At 46.3% G+C, this 26,955-nt stretch overlaps 1 protein-coding gene across 2 annotated transcripts in view; it reads right to left on the minus strand.

Annotated features, from left to right (window-relative positions):
• MAP1A (microtubule associated protein 1A) overlaps positions 1–26,955 on the minus strand; it is a 546,065-nt gene that overhangs the window by 303,328 nt on the left and 215,782 nt on the right. Inside the window, exon 1 of one of the 2 annotated variants that reach the window (XM_078683311.1) lies at positions 1,097–1,312. The exons of the other annotated variant lie outside the window; for it this stretch is intronic. The gene's annotated coding sequence lies outside the window, so the exon portion shown is untranslated. Of the gene's footprint in view, positions 1–1,096; positions 1,313–26,955 lie in introns of those variants that run through there. 2 annotated transcript variants of the gene reach the window in all.

Here is a 26,955-nt window from a genome sequence, read left to right on the forward strand (position 1 = left end):
ACCAGGCAGCCTCATCCAGAGGTGGACCCGCCCTGCCAACATCACCTGCCCAGAGAGGAGTCGCTATGGAGATGAAGGCTGCTTCTAAAACACTGGCTCTGCCCCTCCCCCCGAGAGATGATGAATGCAGGAGGCGACATCAGGCCCCCAAAGGCCGCTCTCCTGGTTACTCAGGCAAAGCACCAGCACATGCCAACCGGGCGACACAGAGCCCGCCCGAACGCCCCCTCCCTGCATCACGCCAAGTGTCAGATGGGGGTGGCGTGGGCAGCAGCTGAACCTCCTTGTATGACGTGGGCTTCTGGTCTGGCCCACCTGGAAAAGGGCTCAGAGGTAGACTGGCCTAGATGGAAACAACCTAAGGTGATGGACACAGCCCACCCCCCTGACGGCCTTTCGGGACACTGGCCTGTCGGAAATCCCCACCTGTTTCCACTGGGGCGTCCGCCTCTGACATGAGTGGCATGTACAGGGGGGGGGGGGGGGGGGTAGGGGTGATGGAGAGGTCGGGGGACTAGAAAGGAAAACCATCTACTGAACAGCCCCATCCCCACTTCACCTGCCACAAGAAAATCTAGTCGGCATTCCAAATCTGCAACGGGGGCACGTTCTCCGTTCCCATAGCACAGCTCCCCTCCCTGCCTGCTGTGATTCCTAAAATGCACATACATCCAGCACTGGTGACGCGTCTATGATGTTTTGCCCTTAAAACGCAATAACCAGCAAAGACAGATACCACGAGCCGGATTTCCACGGCAACATAAAACATGGTACATCCGACAGCAGCACAGAAGGCTGTTTCCCCATCCTGCCTTCTATGCCGGGTCTCTCTTAGCAGTATCAGCGCAGATTTCACATTTTCTACCCAGTCCCCATCGCTTCCAGTCCCAGCCCCTCTCCCCTCACTGCTGCACCCACCCCGCATTAAAGCGCCGGTCCCCCAATGAGAACACGCCCTATGCCCCCCACAGCCCATCATTCCCCGCGCGCCCGCGGAGCCTGGCACAGTCCGGGTACCTGTCACCCACCCACCTCCAATGCTGCTGGCACAACCCCCCTTCCCCGCCCCTCCTCGGAATGAGGCGCGTGGACGTACCCTTGAGCCCCGGGATGGAAGAGTCCGCGGAGGAAGAGGAGGAAGCAGCAGCCGCTGCCGAAGGAGCCGGGAGAGCAGGAGGGAGGAGGCGGAGGAGCCGGGGAGAGCGGAGGGTGAGAGGGCAGGAGAGGGGCAGGAGGAGACGGCCACTCACACGTACAGTACGGGCTGCGGAGAGCAGAGTGGATGCATTTCAGGGAGGAGCGCTCCAGCCTCCCTCGCTCCCACACCCTCACCACAATGCACCAGGCAGACTTAACCCCCTCGCTGCCAGAGCACTGCGAACTGCTCATTGCTTCAGCTTTCATCACCCAGGGGGCACTGACAGCGCCTCGCGACACGAACACCCAGAATTAACCCCCTCCCTGCCACAGCCTGACCCCAGCCACTGCATGTATGAAACAGGCTTTTTAATGCAGTGCCTTGTTGTTTGATAGTCACCACAATGAGGTGCCATGAAATGGCCATTCGTCTTGCTTCTGGTTCCAACATATGTTTTTTTTACATTTTAGCTGTAAATGTATTTCCCAGGTTTTCAGTGTGCGACCAACTGGGTTTAAGCCCCATGAAAGTAATGCTTTGAACAAGTCGGAGTATCCTAGTGGTCTTACAGTGGAGTTAGTCAAGTTCCTTCTGGTACTTCACCCAGGGCATAGAGTCGCAGCAGTCAGCTATCCCTCCTGGCCTGCTTGGGGTCATACACGCATTGTCACCTTCTCAGGGATGGCGGTCCCCTCTACTGAAGACCTGCCCTGAAGCCCCCTTTTCCATCCACACAATGTCCTGGTTCCAGCATGGCATTGCTTTCAGGCCGCCAGGGCTCCCATAGTCACTGAGGCACCTGGTTAACCACCTGGACCCAAAGCCAGGCGACTCTTGGTTATAGAACCGTGCTCCTGCTAGACTCCCAGTGGGCGTGTTACTGTCCTGCTCTGGCACTAGGGGCCTCTTCTCTAATAGAAACCTGTGTATACTCAAACATGAACACAGACTGCATAGTACTCATTTAGGGGCATAATATCAAGCAGCAGCGATCATTATTGCTGGCCGCTCTTAGCGAGCTATTTTTTATCGCTGGCTATCGCTGGCAATTATCGCCATGTTATCGCTATATTAACAACGCATAGTGCAAAGGGGATAATTTTCCAGCAATAGCGGTGTTTTCCATGGAACATCGCTGGTTTTCCAGCAATATTCCATGGAAAACGGCGATAACCATGCTGATGTGACCCTGTGGTCATATCAGCATTATATACCCCCATTGTTAGGTAAAGTTAAGTCTGCATTAACTAACATCTGCAAAAATGTGTGGGCATCTTTGTAAATATCCAAATGTACATTTCGTGATATTTTACAAGGTAACCCATCAGGGGTACGCCCAGTAACGCCCACTTTGCATTTCATTAGAGATGCGAAGTTAGGCGTGCTGAAAACGGGCGCTAAGTCAAGGAAACACGCGCTAGCGTGTCCTTGATGATATTGCAATATATCGCCGCTTTTCGCCCCAAAACGGATGCTAACTTGGCGATAATGTTGTCGCCAGCTCTTATTAATATGCCCCTTAAACCAACAGTGCTTCTCACAGATGTGCCCTCAGGAAGGTCCACAGCTCTGAAAGCACACACCTGGGATAAGTGCTGGGCTGCTTTGTCTGATCGCTACCACAGGCGTTGTTGATGTCTTTGAAATTAGCTACTTACGGGGGCTGAGGGTCAGCATCGGCGGATAGATCGCTTACTTTAACAAGTATTTGATCATTTTATAGGGTGACTAGACATAGTGGATTTGCCCGGACAGTCCTAGTTTTTTTTTGAGGACTGTCCTAGCGACTGACACTTTTTGCTGAAACAAAGACATGGCGTGGTTTTTGAGACAAGGTCCAGTGAGACCGCACATTAATCGTACCGTGGTGTAGGCTCACCTTCCCCCTGACCCTCTATTCACACCAGGAACAGAAGTTGAGCTTTCAAATGAGTTCTTTCTTTTCTCCACTGAAAGAAGCTGAGCTGTTTTAAAAGCTGTCTACTGTGCTGCCACCCTCACTCATGCAGTGCAGAAGGATTTAGTGAGAGGGTGAATTAATGTCCCATCCAGTACCCCAAGCGAGGATCATCACACATGGGGGAAGAGTATATATATATATATATATATATATATATATATATATATATATATATATATATATATATATATATATATATATATATATATATATATATATATATATATATATGTTTGTTTTTTATTATTGCTGAGTGAAGCCTTTTTACATTTAACCTCTCCATATTTCAAGTATAACCCAGTCTGGCCTTACTTACTTTACAGGCCTTGACCAATGTATTCATTATTAAAATAATATGTAGTTCTGTCTATGTATAAGCACCACGGAATGCACAGTCTACCCTCAGTGGTGGGCGCTATCACAGGGAGGCAGGGTATCACCTCAGTAGTGCAAGAACCAAGTCACAGCTGGGTTGGCTCACAGCGGACAAGGCACAGATACATATTCAGTATTCATGTAGCATTCAATAGGGAAGGTTAACTTATTTCTAAACACTGTCAATTTTGCCACACAAAGAATCTAAGGCACAAAGAGATAAAGTGATTTATAGAGGATCACCCAAATTGGGCAAGGGACAAAGCGGGATTAGCATATTTATGGTTCACAAATCTGTGACTGGGCTGGTTCTTTCCCAAAGATATGTAGTTTAAAGAAAAGCTGATTCATGAAATATGTAGAAAATCACACTTGCCTTGAAAAGTCTCTCACAGACCCCATGCCACCTCTCCTTTGAGCTCTCAGTGACGTAGAGATTTGTAAAGTGCGACGTAAGCCTATATTTCTGTAAATATAATTTTAATCAGCTTTGCAGGTGCTGCTAATCTCCTACAACAAATATGTAGCTTCGTTAATCCTCTTTGCAGCATCATTACCTCATTATAATAGCTGTCGGCATCTCGCTGTCTATGCCTGTCGCCCGTCGCCCATCCCAGGGAGATCAGCCACCTCTGACTGCAGCCAACATCACTACAAAGGCAGGTAGACAGCGATGAAAGATGCGAGTCCTTCACCTGGGTGTCCTAGTAAGCAGTCTCTCCTTGATACCTAGCAGACTTCCACATTCTCTGCCGGATGTACATCTAAGGCTCGCAATTTGCCAAGCCGTTGCTAGGGAAGTGTAGTGCCACACTGGTGTTTCAGTGGTTTCCGAGGCCTTTCCACTTCCCTGGTTTCTGGTGAAAGTACCCTCGAACCGTTCCATGTTTGCCTAGAGCGGGCGAGGTTCCAATAGTCTATCATAGCTTCCTTAATAAGGCGTGGCTCACTTTTATGTACAGATCGAATGCACGAGCAATTCCACGTTTGAAGAAGCTTTCTGTGAACTTTGGTATGAAGCCATCACCACACTGTTCACATGTTACTGTAAAGAGCCCATGTTCTGTCTTGGAGAACTAGGGTTCACTAGGGTGTCATATAAAGACAAAAACATTAGCTCTAGATAAAGAAAACATATTGTGTTTAGCTCTTTGCTTACTCTACCTTCTTGCAAATTATGTGGTCTAAAAACACTAGATCCAGTGGCAGCCGACACAGGTAAGAGCGGTGGGGCAGGGCTGGGGGCAGGGCGGTGAGTGCAAGATAGGTAGTTTATTATTTTTTTTTTTTACTTTTAACTAACCCGTCGTCTGCAATTCCCCCCGGGTCCGCCCCGCCCACCCACCCCACTGTTCTTACCTGTGACCGCCGCCACTGACTAGATCCTGCTTTTGTCAGGTGGTTTTAAATGGTGCACACGTGCAGTGGACAGTAATCCAGAGGCAGGCTCTGTGATATTCTGCTGAGCTCCAAGACTTGATATTGCAGTAGTTACAATAGCCTACAGACTCCAGGAGGAGATGTTTTGGTGGTGTCGGTTCAGGGGATGGGGACAGAGGGCAGTCAGGGGCTTCAGAGCCTCAACCATGGTGGTTGAGATCATTTTCCACTGATGTCCTAGGGTCCGTCCTGCTATGGCTCTGCAAACTGGGCCAAGAACAACCCTTTTTGCACTTAACTCTCAAGGTAGCAAGACCGAGCAGTTACAGGCTTCTAGTGTGGGGAATGAGCTCAGAATTCACTCAACCAACAGGCACAATAACATATTGCCTAGCTAACAACTCATCTTTTTCTAAAAGAAAGTAATTTAATCTCACATTAAAACGAAATACTACGCAATTTAATTAGTAATTGCAGGATTGTAATCTAAGTTACAATCTTTAAGAAGGTCCTACACCCATTGTCAGTAACCGGTTCTAGATCTCCATGGTCTACTGTCCCCAACATGATGCCGGCGCAGGCGTTAGGCACAGTTGCAGATCACTTCTACTTACCCCACTAGTTAGATGTGCAGCTCAGTCCAACAGTTCTCACGCCAGGAATTCACTTTGGCAAAACGTCCTCACCCTAGATTCCTCTGCGTGGTTTTAGTCCATGTTTCTATCCCCATGCTAAGACTGGCTTTACCTGCTCCATGGTTGGTACCGATTAGAAATCCCCATCTTTGCAGCAGCAGTTTCTCACTTTTTAAAGGAAGGTCGCTGATGAGGCGAGAAGCTGCAGCCTAACCTCCCTTTGCAGCAGGAACCACTGAACCGGGTCAGTGCGATATGTCCTGTGCAGCACACAATGTCTTTGGACATTGTGGCCATCCGTGTTGAGTGCAGATGGGTGCCCAGGCATGACAGTTGTGGCCTCCAGGCCAATTTGTCTGCAATAAATTGACTTCAACCATTGCAGACTCCAGGTCAATCAAGCTTCGGCGTCAACAGTGACACAACTCCCCTTCTCTGGCATTGGCAGCAGCAGAACAGTTCTTGGACCCACCGGAGGGTGCCAGATGGCAAAGTGATGCTTGTACTTGATGCGGTTCACATGTGAACCACTTTGTGAGACCAAGCACCCACTCCCACTCCTGTCTCTTTAGAGCAGTCAGTTTTCTCTAGGTGTCCCTCACAAAAGAAAAATGCTGTGCGTCTTGTCCTCGACCGTCTCTCCTCTTATAGGACCAGGAACTCTCTTCCTCTCTCTCAGCAGGCAGGCAAGTGTCTGAGCACTAGGCAGGCCTTCAGCTCCTACAGGAGAAGGCACAGACGGCAGGTGATTGGCCCTCATCTCCAGGAGACTGACTTACATGCAGACTCCAGCCTTGGTCACACAGTAGTCCTTCCAGTACTCTGCAGAGCACTTACTTCCATGGTGTAAAAAACTTAGAGCTGGAACAAAGTTGGGTTGCTTTGATCCCACCTTTAAGCACATTTGACATGCAGCAGTGGTTGAGCCAAGGTCAAAGGCTTCAGCACTGGTTGTGGTGGTTCTCTTTGATATGTCATATTCTCACTGTTTCTAAGACACAGCCTTTGTTCAAGGTGATGACTCTCACTACAGTAGCAATAGAGCTGGCTCCGAGCAACTCATGCTTCCTGCTCCCAAACAGTGGCACAATGGAGTATGAGATCTCTGCACCTCCCTGAAGCAGAAATCAGAGACAGACAACAGCGCAGGCCCTGCCTAGAAACTTTCACAACCTGAAAAACAGAAACAGCTGTTCCATCCCTACCATCTTCCGAACAGCAGTGAATGAATGAATGAATTTTTATTTTTGCATAACTACTTAAAATCTTTGCAAAATTGCAGTGCATTATCCAGAATTACAATAAAATATGTATATCACGACATTATAAAACATTTGTCTAAACATGTATAACAATTTAAGACTATCGTTTGGTCAGTAGTACCAGACCATATCTAAAATGTGGCCTTATTCTTATATTCAATATTTGTTGTTTACATTTTTTTTTTTTTAATTAAATATTAAATATTAGCAAAGGTCCGTATTCCCTGGGTTTTCGCATAAAATTAATTTTTAGTTCATTACGGGGCACAGTTGCCACCCACGTTTTTCCTCTGTGTTGTTTCTGATTAGGGCCATTTGTGTCATGTTCATATATTTGCCAAATTTTGCCAGATCTGAAGACTCCATACTTGACTGAAGCAGTTCCACTGCATCAGCGCATCTTCTGGTCCCATGTCTCAGGAAGATTGGTTTTAACAGAATACGTCAATGCTGTAGTAATGCAGGGCAGCAGCATAGTAGATGTACCAATGATTCCTCCCTATAATTACACAGCCTGCAACTGACTATACTGTTCAATGATTTCCAAGCCGGATTCAGTTATTGTATTGGTAGGGGGACTAGACGCGCACATTGAATTTCCTTCAAACACTTCCTTCCTAGAGAACTGTTCATGTATGGCTGGATGTTATGCCACTTGTATGCTTTAGTTAGGCCGGTCAGACCTCTGTTTACTTTCAGTCTTGCTAGATCTTCATTTCTTGATATCTGGTCGGTGTGCTTTTTTAGCACCCTCTATATTGCAAGGTAGTTTAGACCTTCTTGTGACCAGGATGCTGTAGATAGGTTCAACTCTTCCACTGTCTCCAGGCAGTATTTCTGCCATGGGTTCGACAACTCCTCAAATATTGTTCTCAATACCTCCTTAAGGGATCCTTTCTGAGCTTTTGTCGTCTTGAACCAAAATCTAACCAGGGTGCTCCTGCATTCGTATTTTTGTTGTACAAGGCCAAACTCAAGCCGAATCAGGGCATTTCTTGTGTACTCGGGGAGCCTAAAAAACCTTTTGTAACACTGGCACTGAGCGTTTTCCATCATCTTTTTCATCTTACCTGGGAATGCCTGTGATGCATACTCAGCAACCGCAAGGAGTTTTGATTTTGTGACTCTCATGATGGGTTTCGTGGTAGGGCTATATAATTTGCCATGGAGTTTGCAGAGGGCGTAAATGGTGGCTTGTATTTTGGCTTGCGTCTTGGCCTGGTGCAAGGTTGCCTGCAAGGTTCAAGGTTGCAGTGCTTTGATGGATCTAAGCAGCAGTCATTTGCTAACAAAATTTCTAATGAATTTCTAAAGGTTGCACTTCTGAGTCTGTATCTCCGTCCATCAGCCACAGGAATGCATGCAATACACTTCCACTGTCTGGGGAAGTTATGTAGATCTAAATTATTGGGCAATGCTAAACCAGAGGCATTCAGAATGGATCCCACTGGCCCTAATATTCAGACTCTCACAACATATAGAGCCTTACTCCGATAGATGTGCTACGCACTCAGTGCACATACCGGCACTCAACACCACCAGAAATCCCATGTAATAGGGGAACTTTTGTACAAGAGGAGTCAGTAGTTCACCTCTCCATGACATGGAGAAAAAGGTCCGGTCTGGTCTGGTCATATTTTTGATTCACAAAACCCAGTTCACTGCCACCACGGCCATATGTGATGGTCTTCAGGCTGGGACAGTAGTAAAATGGCCACTATGAGGGTACGCTTGGTGCACCACCTCAGGTCACAGAGAGGTTTACGGGACTCGCATTAGTAGAGTCAGGCCTAGCCTTTTACACACACTCTAGAGTCTAGACTGAAGTACCGAAAAATAATTACAAACCCAATAGAGCTATACTTACAAATAGCCCTAACACCAATTACTAATATTCAGTCAGTTGGCAGTGTAGAAGGTCTAATCGTTTATTAAACAAACAAACTCTGCCAGAGGAGCCTCTCGCGACCTAACCCTTCGAGGTTCGCCGAGAAGACTGTTGGCACATTATCAACAGATCACATATATACTGTAACATTTCGAAACCGTTACCTAAGAAGGAAAAATACAAGTTGGTACAGGTTGGTGCAAAGGAAAGACCATATATGGAACACAAAGCGGTCTCAGTTTAGTTCAGCTCGTTATAGCAAGGTCGAGGGGGTGACTCCCTTCTGCCAGAGTTAGGAGTGTCCGCCCAGCACCTCCTGGAATGTGCTTATCCATTCTACCCCATCTACAACCTTGACAGGCCTAACGTGCAGAAGCAACAGTTAGCTACATGTGTCAGCCTATTTCTCGAGAGAAAGACTTTTCTAAATGCTATGTTAGGTTTCCACTACTGACGCAAGCAAACTAGGCCACAAAATGGCGCAGGTCGAGTTACTTTTTTTATTGCTCACGATAAAACAAAAGAACGAAATAAGGCATACATTAATCCCTCAACTTATATACGAGTGAGGTTACTAATACTCAAACTTCTTCACTAAAGTAATAGATTCATCACGCTAATATCTAATTGAATCACTACACTTTACTTGGCCTAATTCAGATTTCAGTTCCTCAACATCATGTTTTCAGGGTGAAACAAAAAGTCAGGACAACAGTTTCACATGCACTCATGGTAGGGATACACGCCCGTTCACCATGCATGGGATATTTGAATCCCAACAGGCAGCGATGAGGGCAGAGGTGACGGCATAGCTTTATAATTGCTACTATAAAGGTGCCCAAGGCCCATTGTAGAATTTCACATGAGGCGTTCCTAGGTGGCCGGGGTTGTCTAAGGTAGAAAGACAGGGGGCTGAGGAAATTACTTCTATGGCAGAGAACGAGCTATACAGGTGCAAGCAGGTGTGTGAGCACCTGGGCTCTCCAGGTGTTGGTCTACGTGTGTAGTGGAAGTGTGTACCTTTGATGTAAAGAAGAAAAACATTTCTCGGTGTCACCACACCTATTCGAGTTGAACCTCAATCTTTCAGCCAAGTATTGTGACATTTCTTCAAGACACCGCCACACCTTATTCCAGTAGCGCATCACTACCATTAGAACCAGGTGCTCGGATGATCAGCGTGAAAAGCCCAATATTGACAGACCCTGTCGGGACTACACGGAGTGACTCCGAGGTCGCAGACCCTACAATTGTGCCTCGCGCATTACATACATACCAGTTAGACAGCCCAGGGCGTTAATGCACCTCCTGCAGAAATGAGGAACAGCGCGAAAATCGCAGATTTGCACCCTGCCAAGACTGGCTCAACCTTTTATCCGTCCGACATTAATAAATACAATGGTGGCGAATAATATACTCACATATTGTTTGAGCGCCAAGAAGCAACAAGGTCGTGGCAGTGTAAGAACTAGAAGAATATCTAAGAATATGTGTTATGGAATAATGATTTTCTAATAAGAAAAGCATATTTATTAATTTCATTCGTCAGAATATGACTAATTAAAGTATGTCGGTTATTAGCTTTTTATGCACATGATAGTCATTGTATGCTATCAAACTGATTGTCTCTCGGGTGCTTTCAAGCAAATATTTGCCGCTTTTCAAATATGTTTAACAAAGCTAAAACAAGCGGTTAAACATGATATTTTGTTGGCTCAAAAATAAAAACAAGGTCTTAAATTCGTGTAAATCTCACAGTCTCTCAACGTTGATTTCCATCCGATTCCTTAGCGCAATTTCAAGTTAGCATCCGTCCCAGGGCGCAAGGCACGAAACACGTGCTTTGCAAGATTGTTCCATCTCCCTTCCCGGACAGGGCATACCATTTGGCATGTGTCTGAATATCTCTGGCTCCTGAGCATCTTTTTATCTGCTCCTCGGGTTTCCAGTTATGGATCGGGGCGCGGGCAGCTGCGCTCAGAAGCTCTCAGGAGTTACAAGGCGAGAGCGAGAGAAGCAGGAGAGAGAAAGAAAAAGAGGGAAGGACAGAGAAAGAGTAGGACGGGGAGAAATACAGGAAGCGCGAAACAACGAAAGAAAGCACGAGGAAGAGGGTGTGGATAAGAAGGAAATAAGAAAAGAATGAGAATAGAATAAAAGTAAGGGAACAGATCAGGACACGAATCCAGCTATAAAAACGTAATAAAGCAAAGGTAAAGAAAAAGAATTAGAAAAACAAAGGCAAGCAACATGCAAAATCTGAAACTATTAAATGGATGCAAAGGAAACAGGTTGAACAAGAAAGGGGGAATAAAACCAGAAAATGGGATAAAATAAATAGATTTGCGACTTGTATATGCGCTTTCCATAGACTCACTCAACGGAAGGCTTCGGGGCACTTCAGGGATATAAACTTGGGGGGGGGGGGGGCGGGGAAACCTAGCCTTCTAATCCAGGGATGGGAACAATCGAAACCAAGGACAGTTGGTCATAAAATATGCTATGCCCTGACCACAACACCTGGGAAGAAAGAGACGCCAGTAGGGTGTAACATGAGCTGAGCAAGGACCGGGTGCAGTAATTGCATTATGTTCCCGAGGTAATCTCATTAACATTAAAACTGCCCCTAAACCCTCAGATGATCCAGGTAATTATCCCTCCCCCCGCAAAGTGCGTTGTTTGATTTTCCGGGCTGGATTTTTCTGGACACAGCTGTTCCCTCGCTCGGAGTCACGCGCCCGCCCTCAGCTGTCTGAGGAGGCATTGAATTCCGAGGGACGCGCGCGCTGCTCTTTCAATCCGATATTGTGTCTCCAAGGAGCGCGCCAGCAGAAAAACAAAGGCCGGAGCCTGTCACTCTCGCTGCCGCAGCCAGCGGGCCAACACAGGCCCGCGACTCCCAGGCCGGCCCCGCCCACTGACTCCACGGCCACCCCGCACTCTGACACACGCCAGCTTCCGGAGAAGACTCAGTTGGCCTGGGCTCTGGCTAAGACGCCTTGTTTGACGTCTCTGAAAAGCTGTCAGGGTTGGGGCAGAGTCAATCCCACGTGGCCAAAGTCAATCCCTTGTATGAGAACAGTAGCCTAGCAACGATGCCATGGGCTCTGGTGCAAGGAAGGAATGGTCACTGACAACTGTTCGGGCATGAGGTGAGGTGAGCCCCCGCCCCCTGCAAGTTATACTGAAGGGGCCCCTCACACTCAAATCGGTAGAGGCTGAGGGGCCCCCCTCCAATACAATATGGGTATGCCTAGGGCCCCCCACCACAAACTCCGCAGGGGCTTTGCCACGCCCCTGTGTTCGGGTAGTAAAATAATACAGCAATGGCCACAGGGCTATGGGTCATGGTGCCACTGCACCAGCGGTAGCCATGCCCCTGTGGCAGAGGTGTGTACATCTGAAAGACTACCGGGGATCTGGCACTTTCACATAACTGTCCCTGGCACTGCCCCTTATGTACAAGCCTTTCAGAGGAAACCAGGCCTTTCCCAGTGTCATTCTGACTTTCCTCTTCCAATGGTGGAAGGCAATCAATGTTCCTCCTCTGCAGCCATTTTGCTATGGAACCTGCAAAGGCTGCTCCTGGCTTTGGGAATTCGACTGAAGCTGGGAGACTTGTATCTCCCATCCTTCTCTCGGAGGCCAGCCGCGCTCTGCGGGTGGTGGTTGGGCAGTTGCACTGCTTCCCCATCCACATGTTGAAGGTTAGTCAGTACGCTGCTCCTACTAGCTGCGTCACATGTGTAAGGACGTGTTCCTGCTCTGAATCTGTTTACTTTTTCCATGGCAAACCATACAGACTTACATTGTAGTCAACTAACATGTATGAATAGGTAATAAAAAATAATTCAGTATGGGCATTTTATGGCTTTAATATTATTATGCAACTATCCTGGACCGGTGAGGTTAAAATGGCCTTTGTTTAGGTTTCTATCTTAGAGGAGGAATGTGTTAGTTGTGAGTTATCTAACAACTTCTGTTTACTTTCTTTGCCTTCTGGTACATGCAGTTTTGATCTCTCGGTCTACATTAGAGCTTACAAGCTACCCGTGGCCTTCCCAATTTTCAAATATATTTCAAGAACAACTTTTTAAGCTGTGAAACAAATATGCTGATAGAATTATGGGTAGGGCTTGAGACATATGTAGGAGACTCTGTAAAACATTCCTTTTAATTGCATTATTGTGGCCAAGATCAAGACTCCGGAAGATCTCGCCACCTTCATAAATCTCCCAGATTGCTGCTAGTAGGGGTAGGAAATTAATCTTATACATATCTGATATGTTTTGCAGTAATTAGAGCTTCCAGATTTGTAATATTGTTCATTACCCACCTAAAATGCACATGTTCTTGAAGGGTGGCCTCCTCCTCTCGTGGGAGGGTCAGATTTAGTACTTCTAATTTGTTCGTGTATATCTTAAATCGTGATACTTGTTGAAAGGAGTCTTAGTGGACCTGTAGCCAGAGATGGGCATCTCGAGTTGTGTCAAGGTTAGAAAAAATGTATCAGCAAACTGCATGAGCTTGTGTTCCTTTTTCCAGAAGCGCAGACCTGTCACCTCTTCATCTTCCCTAAAGTGGGCTTTAAATAGTTCAGTACTCCAGGTGAATAGTACAGGGGACAGTGGACAGCCCTTTTTTTGTATTTGGGAACTATCAGCATTAAGTGATTTCTTTGCGAAAGGGGCCTGGTACCCAGCTAGGGTCAACTATCACAGGTCAACTGGCAATGGTGATGCCACCGGGGTATGCCAAGTAAAAGAAGGTTCTACAGAGTAGTTTAAAGCCAACAACTGCAGAATTAATGACTACTACAAAAAAAACTGTCTATAGTTACTCATAGATTTATAACTGTGAACGTAAGAGTTGGATCATCGTCGAGCGCAGAGAGCCTGGTTCCATGGTTTGGCAGATCACTTTAGTCTTCTTTCGATTCATATGTAAGAGGGTATTAACAGAGGTTGTTGTCTTGGAGAAAGTCAGAACATTCGCCTGTAGACATGTGTTCAATACACCAGAGCTGCTGCATGCTCTGCATGCCTTCTGCATACTTACAGGAATACAAACTATGAGAATGGGTGACTGGCCAGAGGCGGCTGCTGATGTCACCACAAGTGCAGAAAGGACAGAACCTAGAGAGGCAGCTCAAAGACTGATGGTGCAGACAGAATAAGGGCAGTGCTAATTATAGACAGCATGACTACAGAAAGGGCTGGCAACACGCAAGAGCAGACTTTTTATGCTGATATTATTGACGTGAGACAACAAGATTGAGTTAAAAAGGCCCGGGCCCCAGCATTATGAGTGTGAATCTCCTTTCGAATGTCTTTAAGAATTACCAATAAGGCCTGCCGGGTACGTCTTCCAGGATACAAACCGCGTTTAGATTTGGATGGATTTCACAAATACCTGGAACTATGGACCTCCATCTCGAGAATTTTAGCCATGTATGTAATGTTGGAGATTTGACAAAGGTTTGGCAAAAGTTTGACAGAACCCCTAGGTCAAGCTATGCTTCTTTAGGAAAGGATGGGGCCAGAGAGTGTTTTGGAATATCTGGCACTATGGCAATGGCCAAAGATTAACTAAAGGACAAATAGAAGATTTTCAAAATTGATGTCTCGCTAATGAGACTCTCTTCAAATGACGGGCCACCTGAAGGCAACTACAGCATCCAGTGGAATGAGTCTCAATGTTTCTTTTCTCATGGAGAAGCGAATGAATAAATATGAAGACTAGCCAGGGGTATCAGTTGGTATCACTGGCTATTCCTAATTGACATCTATTGTTTGTGACTTTGTCTGGATACTGATGACTGGTGCATGGTGTAGTATTAGCAGAGTACATAAAAGAGTGTGCACATATGGTTTCTGAGCTTTCATATTTCACTTAATACGATAAATTAGGCCACTTCGGAGCCTTCCTATTTTTTGTGCTATTCATTTTTCGCCACTTAACACAAATTGTGTAATCTTGGGTCACGTGCGTCGTAGCCGTGCACCACAATCCCATTCCTGCTAATTAAACTTTATAATATTAGTTGATCTTAAATGCTGGACGGAAGTTTTTTTTCCAGAAGCACGTTAGGCCCGCAGACATATTTTCACATCAGGCACTACATTCTGTCCTGTAAATGGCTCTTAAGGCCCAATATGCCCGTCCCAATGCCTGTAAGTGCAATTGATTCATGAATGTCACAGTGCTGTAAGTGGTCTCAACCTTCACAGCAGAAGCCAAAAGGAAGGTTATATTCAAGTGCGCGACATGAATGTAGTGCAAGAAAAGAGAATAATAACTCCACATTTGTAAAGGGCGAACTTATCACCCCTAAGGGTATTAGAGTGCTGGGTGTCCATCTGGGAGATTAAGTGAGCTATTTCCCAGAATCACATGATGCTGAGCTGCCGCCGCGATCTCTCAAACCATCAGCCGCTCTGGCAGCTGCGCTCCACTTCTCCAGTGGTATTGTATTGCCACTCCTTTTATATAGCACTTTATACCCCTGCTGAGGCACCAAAGATTATTCGTGGAAGGGTAGCATGCTATACTGCAGGGTGTGATTTGTTGGAAGAAAATGTAATTGCATTGTGGCCAGTATTCAACCTTACCATCCCAGCTGGGGAACGCTGGAGCGACTGACTTTGAAGCTGGGAACCAGGTTCGAGTCTGGTGGGCGGCTCAAGCATCCTGTGATTCTAGGCAAATCAATTAATCTCACTGTGACAAAAAAAAAGAATGTGTCAGTCTATAATGCAACTGGTGCTCATGCAAAGTGCTCTGATACCTTCGGATCGAGTTTGTGCTATATAAAACTGCAAAAAAAATAATGCAGGCTTCAGGTCTTGGGTGGGATCGGCCCTCAATCACCTGAGGCCGAAGCAGGGAGCAAGCAGTGGAAAAGAAAGGAGGCAAGAACAATTTTGGGAGTGGGTGAGAGTCTGATGTTGCCAGATGTGTGTTGAATAGAAGAGTCATTATTTGGCGATGGCATTAGTCAGCAAGCCACAGGTGAAAGGTCTCAGTAAATCGTGGTCCTTCAGTTTATAGCTTATGCAAGAAAGTGGCCGAGGAGCGACACTTCTGACGTCAGTTGCTTCAGCAGTGTCTCGATGCCCGCACCAGGCTCTGGATTCTAATGACTGTAGGACTGACTCACAGGAAGGTGAACCCTGCTTGGTGTGAAGCAATGTGGCAAAACGCGCTCCCTCTGACGCCACGTGCACGAGAGCAGGCCTCCGAGAGTCTTTGACCTCACACAAGAGGAATTCAGTCTTTCTTTATGGAGCTTGACAACCTTTGGCAAAGCGAAAGGGCAGGCTGTAAAAGCTTCAAGGCATTTACAGCATGTGCCTAGCACACGCACACGCACACCATTGCATTGAGCTCTGTGGCAAAACCAGATTTTCTCCTCTGCTGTTGCCATGTGGCCTATTTCGCAAGTTATGTGTAGAATGTGCGTAAAAGGAATACTTTGCTGCAGATGTGTGGCAAACAGGTATTTCTCGTTTCTTGTTAAAGAGAGTGTTTTCCATAGGCACCCGAGGAATGTCTGCAATGGGAAGATACGGTGTGCCCGTTAGCATTGTTAATTGTTAATGTTTCCAAAATACCAAATTCAACCAGGTGACTCTCAGGGTCACTCAAAATAGCTCAGTTTGTGTCCATAACACTTTATAGTCTTGCGTCACCAGATTGTAGGGCCTGAATGAGCTAGATAGACGAAAGCAAACAAAGAAACTTTAGAATATCCCAGCTAGGAGGAAGTGGCAGGTTTATGTTACCTGGGTAACTTATTAGAAATCTGCGCATGCGCGCACGTGAGAAAATAGTATGAACACAGATGCCGTGTAGATGGAGTTAAAATCACCTTTATTAAGCCATATTTCCCTCCTCTGTTTCTTAAAATATCGGGCTAAAACAGCTTACGCTCATGTTGTTGAGGGCCTTCGTGGATTTATACTTCACAAATATTCTAAATACAGAAATAGATATATTTAATATGTCATATTATGGTGTGAATGTATGTGCTGTCTATCCGCCTGGAGCAAGTGACATGAGTGCGCGTGTGACGTGTAACTCTTGGTGCGTGTTATTAAGAACAGGAACTGTGGTACTTCCCAAACTCGGTGTCGGAGTCGTTTACAGGCACCTCTGCTTCCGAAACAAACTTTTACTGCCTGAAGCACGAGGCTGTACTCCACACATCCGCTCTACGTCACATTCATATCCTTCCCAAAACCACAGCCAAGTGGGGCGCGCACTGCGGACGCGGCTGTCTAGATTTGCATTCCTTGCAAAATCTCAGAACACACTCTATGATGTTGAGGGTTATAGTCCGCTCTCTCCTGCCGAAAGGTCCTGGAGGGAGTCGAGATGAGGAAGCTTATAAAACCCAGTGTTTATCGAGGAGGAGTGGTTATACTGCCCCCCTCGTCGGGTCGTTTTCACGTGACACGTAGGCATTCAGGTTAAAACATCTAGGGGAAAGAGTGTACACGGAGGACATTCTCTCAAGGTCACAGGATGTGGACAACAGGAACACTTCCCGGGAACGTGGAGAGCCGGTGACAGCACTGTACAACTGAAGCCCTCATTTTTACCCCCCCCTGATTTAGATGCAGGGGTACCAGAGAGCCAGAACCTCCAATGGCAGCCAGTATCCCTGCACCCAAATCCGGAGATAAGATTACAAGTTATTTCCCCCCCGAAGGAGGAATAACACACGGCCCGCGAATACCAGATCCAAATCTGTGCATTCTTTTTCCTTCTGAGGAAAGTAACTTGCCCAAATCTGAACACACATAACACACTTGCGCTGGAAGTGCCTGGTGCGACAATTTTTTTAGGCGCCCCAATGACCTCCTCCTCGGATTTCCTCACTGCCACCCTGCAACAGTGCCCTTCATCTCTCCATAGCCACTCTCTCACATGCATTTAGTTAGTTTTAAAGAGCAGGTAAAGGCTGGCTTTACCAATGCACTCAGCTATCCACAAAAAATTACATGACAGTTTTTTGCAGCACGCATATTAACCCTCTGCACAACACTATGACGAGTCAAAACTGCCACTAGACAAAACTCCAATCTCTCTCTCTAGCAGGAACATTAATCACAAGTTATCTTGACATTTTCATTGCTGTCTGACACTGGAGCACAAGGAACCCCACAGAAGGTGCTAGAAAGTCGCGAGTCACTGCTAAACACAGCCAGTGGCGGCTCTTCCACTATGGCAGAGGAGCGTCGCCCCACTGCTTTCAAGCAGTGTGAGAAGCAATAACATAAAATGATAATAACTTTCAGTTTTTATAATTTTATTTGTTTTGTGCTGCTTTGCAGGCGGGTGGGTGGGGTTGCTCTGTGAGCAGGGCAATGGAGGAGTGGTTTACCCACCCCTAGGTGTGCAATGACTGTTTGGTTGTGCCTGTCCGGCCACTAAAACCTGTCTTTTGCACATATAGAACATGCCCATCACTCCAGCACCTGGCTTAGCGCTATGTCACGGCACTCAGACCAGTCACAAAACTGCACTTCAGCATTGTGATTGGCTTAGGGGAGGGTGCCTGGCTGCCTGTTGGCCCAGCACTAGGACCGCAAGGGATACAGCTTTGCGCCATACATAATGAGGGCCAACATGTCATGTCATATCAAATCATTTGAAATGTCATGCTGCCTTCATTCAAAGTTTGCAGTCAATACATATATTTTTATGATGTGATAAAATATATAATACAGCATGATAACTTGGAAAGTTGCATGGCTATTGCCCGTACTCTGTTCCCAACACCAAAAGGCCTATATATATGTATATACATACCTTCTACTATATATAACGTTTTTTTGGGGGGATCCTTTCATGAACATTTAGATGTAATTAATATTAGAAATGTGGCCATACACATCTTTCTGGCCAGGTATATGCAGAAACCCTCTATCTTTAACTCCTTAAAACAATTTACCAGCCACTTTCGCTTCTCAGTCTCTCACCACACCACCACCTTCCACCAAATCTGCAGACTTTATCCCACCAAAACCTTCATCAAGGAAACCATGGACCGTGTCAACCATCATTGAATCCTTTTATATCCTTCCTTTGTACTACACACTCCAAGGCAATTTCTCCAGCGGTCTTTGAAAGAAGCACTACTCTACCCTCTTCATCCATCAAATAACTAAGGGAACCAACCCAGCCTAAAGTCAACCATAACAACCTGGCCTTCACAACCTCACAATCTTCCAAATTGTACTGAATTGGTGCACCATTCTGCCATCTTCACCATAATCCCATTAATATCAACACCCAACCATGCAATTCAATATGCAATTAACCACAGTTCTGCTCCTTCATGAACTTGCACTGGAAAACTTTTAAAGAAGAACGTATTACTATGACAACCATAAATGACTCCAAACCCATCAGCTCATGGACTGCACTTAGTTAATATCATCCCAAAGCCCAATACTGAATACTAACACTCACACCCCTCTCAATACATGCACTGCAAAACCAAACCTTGCAGCATTGTGAGGTCTCAAGAACTGGGCTTGAAGGGACCACCCATTCTACGTGGGTATTGTCAACAAGAGGGCGACTTTTAGAGCATCTCTGAAGGTTATGACATAAATACAGTACACACAAGACATGATTATAGACCATTCCCTGCGGCTTCTGCAAGTATATCTTTACATTACTCATGTTTCTCTTCTATCAAATAATAACCTACATTATACAGAACCTTGGAAATTCCCTCAAAATCTTTAAAGTGACATGATGGTTGTAATCCAAAGCCTGTGGGTTTTATGGTTTATGGTTGAAAAAGCAGTGACAAAGCTAGTGACATGCTCTGTCTACTTCCCCTGCTCTAACCCCCCTACTACCCGGAATATCTCTCCTTGACAGCTTTTTCCCCTACCTATATGTTCCTTTTTGTTTGTCTCAACCTTACTTGTAATTAAAATTGCCATGTTCTAATAACTGGGTAACCTTTGTAAAGCTGTAACCTGCAATTTATTGTCTGATACCCATGTAAAGCGCTCTGATACCTCCGGGTCTAGCCAGCGCTATATAAAACCTTTTAAATAATTTTTTTTTTTTAAAAAGCCAACAGCTCTTGCCTTTAAAAAGTGAGGGCCGTCGATTAACTTGCCTTGCAATTTTTGTTTGTATTTGTGTTCATACGTACTTGCTATTTTGTTTGTAGTTTAACTATCCACCATAGCCATCGGCTGAGCTGGAAAGGTAAAGTTAAAAAAAGGAAATATGGTTGCTACTGCAGTACGTGTGCATACGTCACAACTCATGCACAAACATGCTAAATTATGCATGTTAGACCTGTCAGCCCTTTGGGTGGTCCCTCCTACTTATTTATTTATTTTGGTCCCCTTTTTGCCCCTCAATTTCTTTCATTTTTATGTCCACTGGAATTTTTAGGTGTTGTCCTGGGGGTTAGGTACTCCTTGACCCTATAGCTCCTCATAGGCCTAGAAATCCCTCCTTTTCTAAGGACAAGTTTAGCTACAAAATGGTGGCTAGTAACTGCCACAACAATTTACCTCAGGGACTGGCCTATAGACTCAAAAGGGGAATCTAGAACCTTCTGGCCTGTTCTGAACACTTAAGGCTAGGGGTATAAAAGGCCAACTGTAGGGCGGCCATTTTGTCATTCAGCGAGAGAGTTAGCTGGAGTACAGGCTGTGGCGCTAGGTTGGGGGTAGGACATTCAGAGGGTTGACTTCCTTTTAAGGGATTGCCTCCTTACTGCTTTCACCACCCTTCCCCCTTACTGCAGACCTGACCCTGCTAAGTTGTGTTCCTGTTGACCCTGGACATAAGGTCCTCCCAGTACCAGAAAGTCGATCCCTAGCCTGAGGGGAATTGGAGTGACTTTAGGAGAACGATCTGGGAGGTAGTTCTGCTCCCGTTGTCCAGTGGGTGAACATCTACTAGTATCTGTGAGGACACTGCCACGAAAGGAGAGAGGACAGAAAGAGCGGATTTGATACCCCCCTTCTCCTATCGTTTATATCCATAATTACTCCCCGTCTCCCCAGCTGTCCCCCTCTCACCTGGGGTCAGTAGCGCCAACGCGGGAGAGCTTCCTCGCAAGTGAGACTGGGTGGAAGATAGCGAGATTGGGGAAGGAATTAGTGGCAGTGACCCCAGGAAGCGTGGCCGCACTTAGGAAAGGGGCGGAGTGAGTGGCCGAGAGAATCGGGCAGCCGCGGTACTGCGCAGGTCCAGTGAGGCAGTCGCTAATCCCTGTGAGGGAGTGAGTGGCCGAGAGAGTCGGGCAGCCGTGGTACTGCGCAGGCCCTGTGAGGCGGTCGCTAATCCCTGTGAGGGGGCGGAGTGGCAACCAGAGACCTGCCGCGTTCTAGCAAGTTCGGAAGAGGAGCCACTGATCCCCTGCGCTTGCTTGCTGGAGCCGCCCACACAGAGGACGACGGAGACGGCGAATCGATGGATGGCGAAAGAAACGCTACCGCCGCTTCCCATCTTCCCACGCGACCTTCCCACAGTGACAGCCGCGGGAACGGGCGGCTCGGCCTGTGGGGGAGGCGCTGTTGGGAGCAGGTTGGGGCCAAACAAAACCTCGGGCCTCCCACGAGGGATCGAGACATTGGAGACAGAGGTTAAATACTTCAAGTATGGAGTGATCTGGGGGCTGACGAGGGTCCTGGGATCAGAGGTGGAAGGTCCTAGGAGGGAGACCCATCCTCCCCTATGTGAATATTGTTTATCCTGGTTGTACTGGCTGAAGGAACTGGGCCGGCGAGTCATTCGGACTGTGGCTGGGATACCACTCGATCTCGACCTAAACAAAAAAATGAAAAGTGAAGTAAAATAGGGTACTAGTGTTCAACGAGTTGACTAAACCATCTTAAGCCTGAAATTGATTTATATTGAAGTCTATTCTTTACCTTACAGAGGGGGGGAGGGAGAAATCGACTTGAACATTGCCTTGACAATTACTTGGTATAACTTAATTTCACAAATTGTGATAAGTGAGTTCCATCTAAATGCTCGGGAAAACCTCCTGGTTTCTTTGAGGGTGTAAAACTCTTCATTCCTAAGGGGACAAGACTGATCAACCACGAAATTACCTATATTGTGAAATTCCTATGGTAATTGCTGACCCTAAGGTGTGAAGAAACAATGTATTGTTGAAATTGTCTGGGGAAGAAATATCTGATGGGAGTAACCATCAGAACAGTATGAAAAGATAAGGAAGTACAAAAGAATTTTTATAAAAGTGAACCGTATTTTTTCTAAAAATTGGTGTATTGTCATTTTTGGATGGATGGACACTGAGTTACTGAAAGGGTGAGACGCAAGCTTAACACTTTGGCCTCTAGGTTAGAATATCACACTCGGTACCAGGCTACCCTATGTGGACTGGTGACCCCAGGTCTAACAATGCACCAGTAGCATTTTGGCTTTTTCCTTTTTTTTAGAATTTCAGGTTCCAAAATGGCCAACAGCCATGTCAAAACAGTGAACTACAAATGTGTGGAAGTCTGTGAAAGTGACGCTAGTAGCATGGTTGCACTTTGCAGCAACTAGGCCCTCCGATAAAAAAATGTTAAACAAGCATTTATGTGGTTTTTTTTAAAACAGATAAATAAAAGGCATTGTCATTTACAATGCTAATAGATTAAATTCTCACAAATGCATCACCAATTGCATCGCAAAATGCCAACGCCCGTGTTATAAACATTTTAAAAAGCTTTAGGAGAGAGGCAGGGCAAAGTTATCTAAGAAATTAGTGCTGGGATGCTGTAATTAAAGTCTACCAAGTAACAACACACGCAACAGGGGGTGTCGCCATGGGAGGTTACAAAATGAGACAAGGCGGTACTAAAGAGGGAATACTAAGCCTATTGATGAATGAACAGCCACAGTTAACAGTGGACAATGACACAAGGCAAGCAAAAATATGTGCGGTGAGTGGGCGGAGCTTCAAGTCCCTACCTGAATACAGCATGCTTCACGGAGCAGCGCATGCGCTGCCCAGGCTCGACCTGAAAATATGGAGCTGGATGCAGACGGGGTAGAAGAACTGGAATGCAATGGGAGGGATGCATTGTAGAGAAGGACAAGTGTGAGTGTGTGCACATGCATTTGTGTGTGTGTGTGTCGGGAGTTGCAGCTAGTGAAAATGTGTGTGTGTGAGAATATGGCGTGGGATAGGCCCTTTTCCATTCATTAAATACTGTAGACTGATAACGATGCAAATGGACAGCTCGGTTAGCCATCACCTACCTGCTGCTAATCCACAGTAGCCAATGAGTGAAAAGAGCTGCCAAACGCCCCTTCCTGTATAGTATTTACATGTATGTGACTGTGTATGCAGCATGATGTATGGTCTTTGTTGTGTGTTGACAATAGCTTTTGCCAGGTAGCTGTTGGCGGAACTTAAAAACGAGTAACTTTTGTCAGTGATGTTTCGCTGTGCAAGTATAGCTCATCAAATTAACATCACAGATGAAATTATATAAATAAATCACGTATATGTCATCACCATTAACATCACTGAGGATGCAGTCTTTGCTGTATGTGTTCTATGGACCTCCCTTCAGCATACACAGGACATGGACAAGGCCATACTGTGTGCACACAATACGTGCAGGTGTTCCCCATACCATCATATGAGGAGGGCATGCACTAAACACAAACATATCATTCTGAGTCTGACACCTGCAAAGTTGTATGCCGTTTAGTCAAACGTTGCAAAAGTTACTCAAGACTCTAAAACAAATGTAGTTTGGGGGATGTAATATAACCATAACTTCATAGTTGCTATTGACACGTTTAATTTCACTTCATTTAGGAAAAGGGCTTTTAGGTGATTTAACCTGCATTAAAATGAAGAAAAAAAACACTTTTCTTGCTGAACAAGCTCAAAGCATATGTAGCATGTTTCTTTACCAGTTGCCAAACAAATCCACGGTAAACGTTTTGTTTAAAAATGTATAGTTCTTTCCTCACATCTGGAAATTCAAAAAAATCATAGGAAGTACCCTAAAAATATCAGCTGTAAACATGCTTTGGTTACGATCCGAAATCTAAAATAAAGCACTGAAGTGCACTTGAATTGCTGAAGCTAGTCAAAACCCCTTCACCTAAGAGTTTACAAAATGATGCCAATATGAGATTAACAGAGAAGATGTAGTTATGGTTAATTTGCTTAGTCCTTAGGGAAATGCTTTTTTGATCGCTCACACCTTAGGGAAGTTTTCTGAAAACGTGTCAAGTGTGGCTAAAGTAGCTGCTCTCCCACCACAGAAGTGGTTTACCAAATGTTGTGAAGACAGGCCATGGGAGTAAAAGGTTAGTGCATATAAAATCCATATGTTCGTTTTTGCTCGCTGCTACAACACATGAACAGGCCAGAATATTTTTGGATTATTGGCTCAAGAAGTGTGAGTGATTATTGAATCAGCCATGCTGAATTTGGGAACCTGAGTTCCTGAATTGGTTCTTCGCGAGGAATAAACACTTTTGGCTGAAAACTGTTCATGGGTCTACCTGCTCCAGAGGACATGTCCTGTGTTTTTTTCTAAGTGACTACTCTACCAGTGGAGACATTGGAGGGATTGCTAGAGTGATGCTGTGTGGAGAATGTGCATGCAGAAAGTCTTTGGCACCAGATGCCGAGGAGAGTTTTGGATTTGGATGAAGTTAAAAAAGTTCTGACATTTTAGTGGCAAGGTGCAGGACAACACTAACTCACCTTCCTAGTCCTTACTCTTATTACACCAGGTGAACCATAGCCACTATATTGCCACAAACTGCGAGGTTGTCTAGTGAAAGGGCATTAACTCTACAGATACATTGTTTAAACATCACTCTGTTTTCTTTGCCGATGATGACTTATGTACACAAAAAACTTTTGTTGTTTTTTTGTTTTTTTCATAAGAAAATAATTCAGCCAAATTAGAATAATAATCGAGATAAGTTTGGCCTCCTCATCCCATTAAAGAAAGTAAGAACGTGAGGGAAAGGTTCCATAAGGACAATAATTTGTCTTTAGAACCATTAAGTAACTTTTGTATCAGCTACAGGTGGTCCAAAGTTAGCTTCCCATTTGGTTACCAATATAGCCTTATAGCCCACTGTAATGGGCTATACCGGCCATTAAAGTCCTGCTTCGGCGTTCAGCAATGGCCTTTTTTTTTTGTAAATTGGTTTTTATTGCAGGAAGTTAAAGTAATTACCACGTTGGCACCTGTATTCTGTCACAATCCAGTGTGGGTGGGAGCCACACAACCTCCATACACGGCCATTCAGCCCACAACCCGGGGGTCGGGCGGCGTGTGCCATTCTCTTGCAGTGTATTTCTTGCCATTTACGTAGCATATCACAGGTAATAGAATAAATCCCATCTGCTTTTATCCAAACACCTCAAACAATGTCCCTTCCCTCCCTCCACTTATCTAACCCCCCAGAGGAATAAAGTGTTGTTCATCACGACTCATTGTTCTGGCGCCGTATGGCAGCGAAACCACCCCACTTCCTCTATCCCCCACCCACCACCCCTCTCGTCATCGGTAGATTAACTTGTGGACCCTCATCATGTGATAAAGTGGCCGTGAGTCTGCATTGATAGCCCTGTTCTATTATGGCGCGTCATTGGGATCCAGGCTGTTCCCCTCTGTACTGTCTGAGTCAGTATGAGTGTTATGGTCGCGCAGGGCTTGCACTATCGTTTCCCAAGCTTGCGCCGCCTCTAGCGCCCGTTCATCCTGTCGTCGCTTCGCCTGCTGAAATCTCAGCGTGCTCTCACTCCCCGCCCACTTAAGCAGTTCATTGCGCCATTTAGTGCCCGACGGACCAACCCGCGCCTTCCAGTGTCTAGTGATTTCCCGTTTAGCTAACAGTAATCCCAAGTCGATGAATTTACTAGTAATTTTAGTTTTAGGGGTATGCGGAAACCAGTGTAGGATCCCCACAGCTGCTTCCATCTGTAGCGATCTACCAGTCACTGCGGCCAGCGTGTCTCCCACGATTGACCAATAGGAGGTCAGCATAGAGCAGGACCACAGCATGTGAAGAAGGTCCGCCCCGCTTGCTCTACATCTAGGACAGGCTGCCGTCTCCAGATCAAAGTACTGCTGCAGCTTCACCTGGGTCAGATAGGCTCTATGTAACACATAGAAGTGGACTAACTGGAATCGTGCATTCCGCGTCCCCTTCCAGACCCTCAGCAGCAGCTGGGACCACGTGGCCTCCGGAATTTCCTTACCTATATCAGTCTCCCATCTGGCCTTGAGGGCCGTCAGGGGGGTCAATCTCTCTTCCACCATTCTGGAGTAGAGGCACGACACCGCTTTAAATGTCCCCGCGGACATCATGACATATTGGCATGCCGCTGAGAGTTGCGGTTCTTCGTGACCAGTCCTCCAGTGAGCTTGGAGCGCTCTTGTGACTGCCGCATGGATCAAAAAGTCGCCTCTGGGGATGTCGTAACGATCCAGAAGGGCCTGGAAGGACAGCAACACTCCATCCTCGTATAGGTCACCTACCGTCTTTATCCCCATGTCTTCCCAGACACTGAGACGAGACCAGTCTCCGCCGTGGGGCAATGCGGTAAGCATTCCCAGCGGGATCTCCGGGGCATAGGGTCGTGGTCTGCCCAGTTTGCGATGTACCCGGTTCCAGCAGGATCGTATGGTGCGGTCCTCTAGAGTGAGGTGTTTCAACTCTATTTTCTGTTGCAGCGCAATATACGATAAAATGTGTCTGGGCGTGCCAGTGCCCCTCAGGTCCTCCGGTCCTCGGAACTCACGCGCGACCTCCTGGGTGTAGAACTGCAACTGGGCTGCCAAATAATAAGTCTCAAAGTCCGGTGCCGCCAACCCCCCCTCCGCTCTCGGTCTCAGCAAGGTCCGGAGCGCCACCCTACGGCGGCCCGAGCCCCATAGGAATGACACTATCATGGAATCAAGGCCCTGGAAAATAGATCTGGGGATCCATATCGGGAGCGTTCGGAAGTAGTACAACAATCGGGGTAGTGCCACCATCTTTAATAGTGCTACACGCCCTGCTACCGATAGGGGTAGGGTAGACCAAAAGGACATGCTACCCTTGAGTGCCCGAATGCCCCTGGAGATATTACCCTCCAGGACGTCAGCTGGGCGATGGTAAACATGCACCCCCAGGTACTTAAAACAAGCCGGTTCCCATCTTATATCTCTGTGAATGTCCGGTTGGAGGCTATCATGGCGTACCGGAAATAGGCAGGTCTTAGCCCAATTCACCTGAAGTCCCGATATCTCCCCAAAAGACGTGAGCACCGAGCCTGCTCCCGTCAGGGC

Source organism: Lissotriton helveticus, chromosome 3_1 (genome assembly GCF_964261635.1).
Source record: "Lissotriton helveticus chromosome 3_1, aLisHel1.1, whole genome shotgun sequence".
NCBI classification, from domain to species: Eukaryota; Metazoa; Chordata; class Amphibia; order Caudata; family Salamandridae; genus Lissotriton; species Lissotriton helveticus.